The 12,500-nt window shown below is 45.6% G+C and overlaps 1 protein-coding gene across 15 annotated transcripts in view; it reads right to left on the bottom strand.

Moving 5' to 3' along the window:
• SSBP2 (single stranded DNA binding protein 2) overlaps positions 1 to 12,500 on the bottom strand; it is a 150,932-nt gene that overhangs the window by 100,838 nt on the left and 37,594 nt on the right. The gene's annotated exons all lie outside the window — the stretch shown is intronic.

The following is a 12,500-nucleotide window of genomic DNA, read 5'->3' as shown; positions in this document are numbered from 1 at the left end:
TAATACTGCATTCTACTTCACCACCACAGTTCCTATATATTAATCTAATTATTAATTTAGACATAATAATTTAATTATTAGCTTAGATTAATTTAGAGAAATAATTCTGAAAAAAATACTTTCTCTCAAGTATACTTCATTCCCACTAGAAGAAACCACTTTGGTCTAATAGTTAAGGTACAAGGCTAGAAAGCAAGAGACCATGGGTTCAAGTCCCACCTTAGCCATGAAAGCCAGCTGGATGACCTTGAGCCAGTCACTCTTTCTCAGCTCAACTCATTTCATACAGATGTCATGGGGAAGATAGGAGGAGGAAGATGTGTTGGATACCTTCCCTGGCTGAAATTATTTGTGAAAATAATAAAGGTGGGATATAAATAAATAAAATAATTCAGCTTTTCAATGCTGTGTCAGAAACAAACAAACTACATATAGTCTATTTTTTTTCAGTTCAATGCCCAATTATCCACATTTTAGAGTTGTACAAGTACTTCATATTCAAAAGAAAAAGAATGTATTAGATTGTAGAAGAATGGGCACATTATACCTGACAGGACTTCCTCAAAACTAATATATATTTTCTTGGTAAGTCAGCTGTGCAAATCCTAGGAAAATCTGTAACACCTTTAAAAAATTGCCAACAAGTTCAACATTAACATTCTGTGTGCATTAACATTCTCTGTGCATTCCAAAGCATATTTTCTCTTCTCAATAGAAAGTGCCTCACAGCCCTACCATACAGTTTTTCTTTAAAGAGTAACTGCATGTTATGTCAATATGCCTAACTATGAACTTTTGAAATATCAAGATATGAAAGGATACTAAATTAAATCTCTTTTACACATGAAAAGCCCCAGTATACAATGCTGTTACACATGCAATTGTATTGAGCACTTCAGATTAGAAGAGTGCTTTGGAGTATGTATGTGTTTGCATATAGCACCAGACAGTAACCACTTAAACCAAATAATACGTTCCCAAGACTGCTCAGTTACTGTAGAAAGCTTATGTGCTCAGTGGAGGAAGCCAGGTTGTCTCACTAGGTCTCATAGAGATGAATGTAAGGACAGTTTGCCCTGTTGTCCATAATTCTTCCAGAGCTATCTGACTGCATTGCTTACTTTTTCATATTTTTATTAACATCTTCACTATTGACTATTAATTTGAAAGCCATATAGTACATCAAAATCCTGTAATTTTGCCATCAATATATTTATTCTTGCTAAAGGGTTTTCTAAAACAACAACCAAATCATCAGCAAAGGCCCTTAGTTTATAAATTTCTCTTTTCACTAGAGACTATCACCCAGCTGAAAAAGGAATAAAAAAACCCAAGGACTTCTCCACCAGCAATCAGCACCCCAGATCACCATAGATTAACTCCAAGGTTAACATTAGATCAACAATCAAGTAAACAATACCCCAACCAAGATACTGCTGAAGAAGCCAACAGCAAACAGTCCAATCAAAAAAAATCTAAGACCAACTGCACCAACATTGACAGGCAAGCCACTAGAATATAATTACAGACCTGTCACATCCTGGACACAAACTGTTTCAACTCCTTCCCTCCAAACGACGCTATAGAGCACTGCACACCAGAACAACTAGACACAAGAACAATTTTCCCCCGAACACCATCGCTCTGCTAAACAAATAATTCCCTCAACACTGTCCAACTATTTACAAAGTCTGCACTACTATTACTATTAATCTTCTCATCACTCCTTATCACCTATCCCCTCCCACTTGTGACTGTTATACTGTAATTTTGTCGCTTGTATCCTTATGATTTATATTGACTGTTTCCTAGTATTTGATTGCTTATTGTACCCTATGACTATCATTAAGTGTTGTACCTTATGATTCTTGACTCTTGATGAATGCATCTTTTCTTTTATGTATACTGAGAGTATTTGCACTAAGACAAATTCCTTGTGTGTCCAATCACACTTGGCCAATAAAGAATTCTATCTATCTATATAAACTGACAGCAAACTACAGTCCATACTAGCACTGATGTTACATAATTTGGGTAATGAAACGTCTGCAAAAAAACAACAAGCTCAGAGAACACCAAGGACCCCTCATGTCAACCCTGAGCTACAAATATTCTCCTTTATTAGTCTCTTTTCATTCTCACACAATATCTCATCCTGTTTTATATTGCTTTTCAAAACTTCAAAAGCAATAGTAACAGTGATAATAGGCACAGCTTCTCCCTTTATCTCACATGGTTTTGTTAATTCAGCATTATCTGTGCATTTTGTGAAGTATAAATTGATTTCACCATTTGGTTAAATTTTCTCCAAGGTACATTACTTCAAAAATTTTGAACAAAAAAAATAAGTTCAGATTGTCAAATGCTTTTCTGCATTAAGAAAGATAAATTTAGCTCTCTTTATTATGTTGTTCCAAAAATTCCAAAATATCAAGTATATTTCTAATATTGTCTCTTAACTTTTTCTCTGACATAAGCTCAGAGACAAGGTAGTGAGGTCCAATCAAGTTCAATCATTTATTATCTGAATTTTATTAACATACTGTTAAGTAACTAAGTGCTTAGAAATTAAACATTTAGTGCTTTAGTGCTTTGATTAAATTAAATTATTCAAAGAAATATCTTTGAAAAAAAATCCATTCCCAATATTGGAGACTTACCCCCATTTAAACTGCCTTTTTATAACAAAAACATAAACTCAGGGACGCTAAAATGGTTGTAAGTGTGAAAAACAGTCATAAATCACTTATTTCAATGCCATTATAACAATTTCGGGTTCACGTGATCAAACTTTGGGCACTTGATAATTGGTTGCAGTCTCCTGGGGTCGTGTAATCATCTTTTGCAACCTTCTGACAAGCAAAGTTAATGGAGATGCCAGATTCACTTAACAACTGTGCCACTAAACAACTGCAGTGATTCACTTCACAACTGTGGCAAGAAAGGTCATAAAATGGGGCAAAATTCACTTAACAAATGTCTCACTTAACAACAGAAATCTTGGATTGAATTGTGGTTGTAAGTCGAGGACTACCTGTATTTTTTTTTCTTAAGACAAAATGAAACTTTGTAATTGGATTCTCTGCATTCCTGGAACCATAAGAAGAAAGTTACTAGGGTAATTAAAAAAATCTAACTTTCCTCCTGTACAATATAATCAAAATTTATCATAAACAACCGGAAATGACACATATTACATAGCCCAACGCAAGGAATTTTAAGTATTGTAAAGAAATAATCTTGAAACAGGAAGTGGTTAGTAGCATTTCAGTTTAAATGTACACAGATTTGTAATTGACTATAACAGTGGTCATCAACTGGTGGGCTGGGAATTTTGGTAGTCTGCAGAGAAATGTCCCCCCCAAACCACTCTCCAAAGCAATTAATCCAAGCTGCGCTGCCCACATAGCCCGCCCACCTGCTGGTCCCCACCCTTCAGCCGAGTGCAAACCTTACCTTGAGTAGAGCCACGCAAGCTGGAACTGGAAGGCAAGATCAATGGCAGGGGAAGGAAATTCGCCCTGGGATGGCTTGCTGACGTTGGTGGGAAAGTCGGTCCCATATTCCAGAGGTGCAGTAGTCACAAGACTGGCCCTTTGGTCATCCCGGAGCAGCTGCTCTTCCACCCGGGTGCACTGGCCTGCCATGGACTGGAGGAGCTGTTCCGGGATGACCAAAAGGCCATATCTGTGACTACTGCAGCTCTGGAATATGGGACCAACTTTCCCACCAATGTCAGCAAGCCAACGTCAGTCAAAATTCATATTAGTGGTTCGCAGGATCTAAAATTATGAGTGTTGTGGTCCCTGAGGTCCAAAAGGATGGCGACCCCGGTCTATAAATTTCATTAATTTAAAAAATATATATTTTACAAACAAGCTAATAAATATACTGTATTTTGTTAATGTAAATGTATGCAGTGGCAGTTTGATTTAGTGGTTAAGACACTAGGCTAAAAAGCAGATCATGAGTTCAAATCCCACCTAAGTCATGAAAGCCAGCTGGGTGTCTTTGGGCCAGTCATTCTCTCTCAGACCAACCCACCTCGCAGAGTTGTGGGGAAAATAAGGAGGAAACTGTGGTGGATATGTTCATCGCCTTATTTGTAAAAACAATAAAGTTGGGAAATAAATGCATGCATGCATACATACATATACACACATACAACACTAAGATATTCCTAGACAATAATGGACAGAGATGACAACTACTGTATAAAAGAGGTTTTTTTTTCAGTTTTTGCAGATGTGTATGTATATTTTATCTTTATAGGCATTCAATTTTAGATTGGGCGTTGGTTCTTACCTGATACGCCCCTTCTCGGCGAGCCGCGAGGAGCATCCAGAGACTGGGATGTGCTTCTGAGTCCTCTTCTTGCAGGCTGAGCTTTAGATGAGGAAACGCTCCGCCCCCTCACGTGGTATCGCGCAGCGTCTCCCCAGTTTTTTGCGATAACGAGAAGAGAGGTTATTAATTCTATCTAATCTACTATTGGCTCCTTGGCTGAAGCAAGATTCCCCACCAGACGGAGAAATTAGGGTGGGGCTGGATGCTCCTCGCGGCTCGCCGAGAAGGGGCGTATCAGGTAAGAACCAACGCCCATTCTCCCTCGAGCCGCTCGGAGCATCCAGAGACTGGGACATACCAAAGCTGGGCTGTCCTACGGGTGGGACTCCGTCTGGCCCGAAGGCCCCTCCGGATCACTGATGACCCTCTGTAAGACCCGTCGGCCAAAGAGGCCTCCGCTGAGGCGTACGTATCTATTTTATAATGTCTGATAAACGGGGACGGAGAGGCCCAGGTGGCTGCCCGACAAATGTCAGCGATGGGGGCTTGCGTGGCCCAGGCCGCCGAGGTGGCTGCACTTCTGGTGGAATGGGCGGTTATTCCACCCGGAGCGGGCAGAGAATGGGAAAGGTAGCACCTGCAATAGTAGCCCTGATCCAGCGACTGATGGTGGAAGGAGAAACCTTAAGCCCCAGTGACCTGGGTTGAAAGGATAGGAAGAGGGATTCCGACCTTCGCATGGGTTGAGTGCGCTTAATATATATACGCAAGGCCCTTCTGACATCTAGGGTGTGCCAGAGGACCTCCCTGCCCCTGGAGGGCCTAGGGCAAAAATTTGGTAGAACCAGTTCCTGTGACCTATGGAAGGGAGAGTTAACTTTGGGTAGGAATGTGGGGTCAGGACGAAGGACCACCCGATCAGCGTGGAATACACATAGATCGCTCCTAACTGACAAAGCTGCTATTTCCGAAACTCGACGAGCAGAAGTAATAGCTACTAGAAAAACTACCTTAAAGGTGAGAAACTGAAGGGATGAGTCTCTCAAGGGTTCGAACGGGAAGCGTGTGAGAGAAAGCGAGGACCTTGTTGAGGTCCCATGTGGGGAACCTGTGAACAGTGGGAGGGCACAGGTTGGTGGCGCCCTAAGGAAAGATCTAATTCGGGGTGATGAGAAAGGGAACCGTAGTTATCACAGGAGACCACGGTTGAGAGGGCAGAAACTTGTCGTCTCAGGGTGTTAGGTGCGAGCCCTTTACGGAGGCCTTCCTGAAGAAAATCTAGGATCTGAGCCACTGAGGGAGAGAGGGGATCAATCTGAGACCCGCTACACCACTTGCAGAACCCCTTCCAAGTGGCATCGTAAATTCGTGTAGTGGAAGGTCGCCTAGCGGCCAAAATAGTGTCGATGACTTGACTCGAGAGATTCTCACTAGTCAGACGGATCCGCTCAACCTCCAGGCGGCTAACTGGAGCCATTGAGGCTCCGGATGCAGAAGGGGCCCCTGAGAGAGGGAGACCCTGTCCGGGGATCCTCCATGGGGCGCTACCGATAAATTGCGGAGATCCGCAAACCACGGTCGCCTGGGCCAATAGGGAGCCACCAGGAGAAGGTCTGCCCTCTCCTGAAGAAGTTTCTGTATTACTCTGGGAACTAACGGGAGCGGAGGAAGGCATATAGTAGCCCTGGGGGCCATGGGCAGCGCAGAGCATTGTGATTCTCCGACCGGTGAGATGGATACCGGGAGAAGAACCGTGGAAGCTGAGTGTTGGACGGGGAGGCGAAGAGATCCACCACCGGAAGGCCGAATATTCTGGGCGCTTCCTCGAACAGGGATGGATGGAGACGCCATTCTGCCTGGTCCACCGTGGCCCTGCTCAGCCAGTCCGCCTGAGTATTGTCTACTCCGGAGATGTGTTCGGCCTTTAGTGATAGGAGGTTGGATTCTGCCCAGCGGCAAAGGCGCTCGGCTTCCCTCATTAGCTGGATGGACTGGGTGCCTCCTTGCCTGTTGATATGGGCCTTGGCCGTGGCGTTGTCCGTGAGCGAGGGCGTGATGTTTGCGGATCTGAGGAAAACTGCGCAGGGCCAGATGGACAGCGTGAAGCTCTAGCCAATTGATGCTGCACCTTTGCTCGGACGGCGACCATCTGCCCTGAGCCGAGAGCGAGTCGAGATGGCGCCCCAACCGGACAGGCTTGCGTCCGTAGTGACGGTGAGTCGTTGAGGTTCCGCGAAGAGATGGCCTCTGTTGATGGCGGGATTGGTCCACCATAGAAGAGACGTGAGGACCCTTGGAGGGACCCTGACTCTGGCCTTGAGTTGCTTCTTCCGGATCGTTGGAATGGGAGCAGGAACCACTGGAGGGATCTGCTGTGTAGACGGGCCCAGGGAATAATAGAGATGCATGACACCATTTTGCCCAACAATTTAGAGAGGTCCAGTAAGGCCACCCTCCTTGAACGCCTGATCTGTTTGACCAGGGCCTGAATGCTAAGGAACCTCTCCTGGGAGAGGAAAACTCTTTGAGAAACCCGAATCAATTATGGCGCCCAAGTGGTTGATTCGGGTGGAAGGGATAAGTTGGCTCTTTTGCCAATTGACTAGGAACCCGTGTGCCTGTAAGGTGGAGAGAGTGACCCTGGTATCCCTGACTGCCTGGGATTTGGACGGGGATAGAATAAGGATATCGTCCAAGTAGCAGTGGAGGCGGACAGGAACGCTCCTGAGATGAGCCGCCAGAGCCGCCAGGACCTTGGTGAAGGTCCGGGGGCGAGGCCAGTCAAAGGAAGGGCCACGTATTGATAATGAAGGCTATTGTGACAGAACCTGAGGAATTTGAAATGGGAAGGCCTGATTGGAATATGGAGGTATGCCTCCGAAAGATCTATGGAAGATAACCAGTCTCCCGCCTGGTGCCTAAAAGAATTGATTGCAAAGTGTGCATTTTGAATCTACGCTGGATAAGGTGACGGTTGAGCCGTTTCAAGTCCAGGATGGCTCTCCAACCCCCAGAGTGTTTGGGCATCACAAAGAGATGGGAGTAAAACCCCTTTCCTCTCTGATCCGGAGGGACAGGTTGAATGGCCTGGATGTCAAGAAGATGATGGATGGCTGCATCCATTAGTGCACGTTGGAGGGGTCCCTTGAGGAGGGGAGGAAGAAACAATCAGGGGAGCGGACCTGAACTCCAGGGCGAGGCCAAACCTGATTGTGTCCCTAACCCATGCATCGGAAGTGGATATGTCCCATTGGGCGGCGAAGTGGCTGAGGCGGCCGCCAGCGGGGGAGGAAGAGGCTCTACCTTCTGCGGTAGGGCCTTCCTCCCGATCCCCGAAAGGGTCTCTTGTAGCCGCCACCGCGTCTGGATCTGTCGCCCGGGTCCGTGCGGTCCTGGGATCGGAAGGAAGGGGGTCTAGGATATCTGGGCGGGAAGGGGGTTGGGTAGAAGGGGCGTGAAAGCTCCTCCGAAAGGGCTGAGAGCCCCTGGCCTCCGACTTCGAAAAAGGGAGGGCAAATACTTTCTCTTACTGCGGCCCTCGACCAGCAGTGGTTCCAAAGCTGGGCCAAACAGTTTATCTCCCGTAATGGGGGCAGTGGCCAGCTTGACCTTATTCTTTACGTCCGCCTGCCAGTGTTTGAGCCATAGCATGCGTCTAGCCGTGACATGCGCGTGATGGCCCTGGAAGAAAATTTTACCGACTGGTAAGTGGCGTCAGCCGAGAACTCGGCTGCAGCCACTAACCGCTATATCCTGGTGAGCTCTGAGATTGGAAGCAGGGATGTGGTCCTTGAGCTGGCGTAGCCAGCGGATAGAGGACCTCGTGAAAAATGAGGCGCCGTAGCTGACTTAATGGCCCAGGCGTCAGATAGGTGAGCCCTGCGTAGCGCCTGCTCCGCCCGCCTGTCCTCAGGTTTCAAGGCCTCTAGGGCCTCACTAGGGGTAGAGGAGGAGGCTAGACCCACAATGGGGTCATCGACCTCCGGGATATTCAGGAGGTTAGACAGAGCCGAATCGAGATTAAAGAATCTCTTGTCTTGGCTAGAGGGAGTGGGAGGGGTCCCTGAGGAGGTAAGTTGCTTCGCTACCAGATCAACGAAGATGGGAGGGGAAGGGATGACCTCAGCTTCCACCACTGGTTGGGTGAAAATGGAGTCTTCCGGGCCCTCTGGGACAGGGGGGTTTCTGCAGCGGGCTGGGAAAGAAGGCCAGAGACATTCTTGGCCTTAAGGAGGAGGGACTTGAACATATGCGGTTTAAACAGCCCCCAAAGGAGGGTTGGTCGGGAGAAGGGTCCTCGTCCTCCGACATCTCCCCTTCCATGATGTCAGCCTCTAAGAGGGGTTCACTGTAGCGGGAGGATCCCATCCGGGAATCCTCTTCCTCTTCCCTGAAATCCCCAAAGTCCCCTTCCTCCTCCACCTGGGCCCCAATCGGAGGAGGGCTGTCCCTCTGAGAGAGTACCTGATCAACTGGGGGACCGGTTGTGGAAGGGATCTGATAGATATCGAGTCGTGCTCGGAGGCTCGTGGAGAGAAGCCTGATCTTGTCATGTGTTGTAGTCCCTCTGCTATGCCCTGGCGGATGGCTGATTCCATCCAAGCCCTGATGTGAGGTGGAACCTCGGAGGTAGAGGGTTCATCGTGGCGCAGACCAGCGGCTGTGGGAGTAAAGGTGGCTTCGGGGTCCGTCTGGTCGGAGGTCCGGGGTCGGAAGACCCTGAAGCGAACTGCGCCTAGGTAGGGAAGAGGGTCTGAGGGAGAGATTGAGCAGAGGTAGAAGGGTTTGGAGGAGGAGGTATTGGCGGCTCCGGCGGGACTCCCTTGAACGCCGGTCAAACTCTTTTTCCAACGCTTTGTGGCGCCTTAAGGCGTCACGTTGGGCGGCCTTGGAAGGTTCCTTGTCCTGTCTAGAGCCCTTAGGTTCCTTGTCCTGCCTGCGCAAGTAGTGGGACTTTGCCTTAGCCTTCAAAGAAGGACGTTTAGAGGGATTGTCGTCTGCCATGTTAGATACAATTACTAGCAAAGGCGGTTGGCTCGCCCAGATCAGGCCTGGATGAGGCCGGGTGAAGGTGAAGCTGGCCCTCTCCCCCTTTTGGAATTTGTTGTGTACAGAGATAACAGTAAGGTATCTAAGAAATATAGTATGTACAGAAAAATAGATACTCTAATTATAATTCTTCCTTATCCTTTTGATTGATTTTTATCTTTATTATGCTTTTGTACCAAAAGTATATACAGGTTATCCGTATATATTTATATATGTACGAAAAAATATTATTGTACAAGACAAAAGTTATTATTATTATAATTATATTTATTTTTTTTTTTTTTTTTTTTTTTTAATATATTCCTTTTGTATATGTATTAAGTATATATATATATAGATAGATTTTTTTTTTTTTTTTTTAAACAGTAACCGTAACAGTGAGAACTTCGTATATCTCAGTACAGGCCAATTAGTCAAATAAACACCTGAGGCCTATGGTAGAAGAAGAGCCTCTGGCAGCAGGCCTCCAGACAAGAAAAATAAAACCCGGAGGGGGCTGCAACCGCCCAAAAGCAGGCTGCGGGAGGCCAACAAGTAATACAAGGGCCAGCCAGGTGGAAGAAATGGGCAGCTAAGCTTTGACCCAAGGCCTGGGGCTCCAATTCGCCGCAGCTAAAGAAATTCAAAATGGCGCCCGACCACGATGCGGAGCCAAAATGGCGGCCGCAAGCTGAACCGTCGGGACGCCCGGGACGGAAGGGAGGGCTTCGCTGGTCAGCACAGCGCCTAGGGCCCTAGGGCGATGACCCTCCCGATCGGTGTTTAAGGTGGGGGGAATCCAGCAGTAAAAGAAAACGCGTGCCACGAGGCAACGCGGAGGCAGCGAAGCGATCAGATAAGGGTGGGGGGGGGGGTCGCGCTATCGCGCTGCGAGCCCGCAGCCTTGCCCCAAGGACGGGGAAAAATTTTCCCTTAAGTCCAGACCCTTTGCGCAGGAGGAGGAAGGAAAAGCAAACCTTATCAAGACGAGAGGGTTGTAATAGTAAAGAAATGTGCGATCAGCCAAGGAGCTCTCTGAAACACAGCCTGACTCTTGAGGCTGAGCAAAAGACTGGGAGGCGCTGCGCGATACCACGTGAGGGGCGGAGCGTTTCCTCATCTAAAGCTCAGCCTGCAAGAAGAGGACTCAGAAGCACATCCCAGTCTCTGGATGCTCCGAGCGGCTCGAGGGAGAATCTAATGACAACTCCACTACCATGTTGCTCATAACAAGTCAATCAGTACTAATTTTACTCCAGAAGAAGAATACATTAAAATTAAACAATGGGGCAATAGCATTTCTAATAACAAAACTCTCTTTGAGCAATTTTTTTTTTACACATATAAAATTACATGAAAATAATACCACTTCCTTTCTTTTCTTTTTCTCTGTAGATTTTTACTATGGAAAAACTTCTTAACTTACAAAAAAGTCCTAGGTCAGAACTAATTATTCCAAATTGTTACCCATAAGAAAAAAAGCTGAATTTATATTTGCCACACCAAGATCTAGTTAGGTTGATAACTACCAAACTTTTGATAGCTAACCATATTTACCTTTATTTTGAATTAGTGCTGTATTGTAATCCCACTAGATCTTCTCTTGCTCAGATTTCAGCTTCAGTTCCGATTATGCTCACCTTGGCTCACAACAAGAAAAACCAGGAGGTCTCAGCAGAAATTTTTCTCTTCCCCCGAGATTCTTGGCACACTGCTATGCAGCATCCACAACAGCTCTGAGGAATACTGTTTCCATGGTACCCATAAACCATACAAAGCATTGGGATGCCTTGAGAAGCTTTTATTTCCCAGGAGCTTTTCTATGTAGTAATAGGGATATTCCAGAAGACACTAGAATAAGAACTTCTTGTCATTATGTCCTAATAAATTAAGAAGATGATGACATGAAGGCTACTGTTTGTGGACTGCTAATTTACCCTGCTGTTTAGTTTCAGATTCTTCTTAATACTGTCTTTTGATTATTTTCCCAGGGTAGTTTACAACCATGCAGAAAAAATGTAATGAAAGAAAATAAAATAATCAAAGCATAACGGAGTTACTTTGGGAAAGCAAAATATATTACATGTAGGAAGAGGTGGTATATAAGTTACTATGCAATAAATAAAAACAGAAAGATTTTTATTATGCATTTATCATACTAGATATATTTAAATGCATGATACATTAAAATTAAGTAAGAGTTGTGCCAGTAACTTTGCCACAAAATACCAAAGGGCTAATAAATATATTTCTTCTTTCTAAACTAATTTCTACAGTGAGCAATGGACATGATAATTTCTCAATTTTCTGAATCTGACGTACTATTAATATCTTTCTTTTTTAAAATCTTTGTGTGAACTCTTACAAATTGAAGATTTTCTTGAATTGCACCCATAGTTACAAACATCTCTGAATTTCAGATGAGCTATAGCTCCCAAGTGGTTTTCAAGGGCATCTTGAAAATGCATTGCAGCAACCGAGATTAGGGGTGATCCTGAGCAAGGACTTCTCCAGAAATGCATGCAATTGGCACACAAGATGGATTTTTGCAAAGGCCCTCCTAACAATGGTTGTCACCTGCTATTTGGTAGGACAGTCAAGCTGGGGAAGTATTCTTCCTCACTAGAATCAGAAATTCAGGGCAGGCCAAGTTTTTTAGGGCCTGAAGTCTGGAAGCAGTAGTGGGATTCAATTTTTTTTACTACCAGTTCTGTGGGTATAGCTTGGTGAACATGGTGTGGCTTGGTAGGCATGGCAGGGGAAGGATACTGTGAAATCTCCATTCCCTCCCCATTCCTGGGGAAGGTTACTGCAAAATCCCATTCCCTCCCCACCCCACTAACCTGATTTCCAGCTCCATTCTCCTGTGCAGGACAACAAAAGAAGACTCAGCCAATCAACTGGGAATTGGAAGGCAGAGAATAGATGGGTGCGGGATCAGTCAGAGGTGGTATTTGCAGGTTCTCCGAACTACTCAAAATTTCCGCTACCAGTTCTCCAGAATTGGTCAGAACCTGATGAATACCACCTCTGTCTGGAAGGATGCATGATTAATGATCGCAAAGGCCACCGAGAGATCAAGAAGAACTAGAAGGGATGTACCACCATTATCCCAAATTCTGTCAAAGGTCAAAGTGCGATCAATGCTAGTTTAGAACAGGAAGGGAACGTTGAAGACAGGATAA

The sequence above is a fragment of the Notechis scutatus genome, chromosome 2 (assembly GCF_049901735.1).
Source record: "Notechis scutatus isolate UNSWTSFEM ecotype Mainland chromosome 2, rNotScu1.2, whole genome shotgun sequence".
NCBI lineage: Eukaryota > Metazoa > Chordata > Lepidosauria > Squamata > Elapidae > Notechis > Notechis scutatus.
Note: the sequence above shows the minus strand (reverse complement) of the source record. Positions and strands in the feature narration are given on the sequence as shown.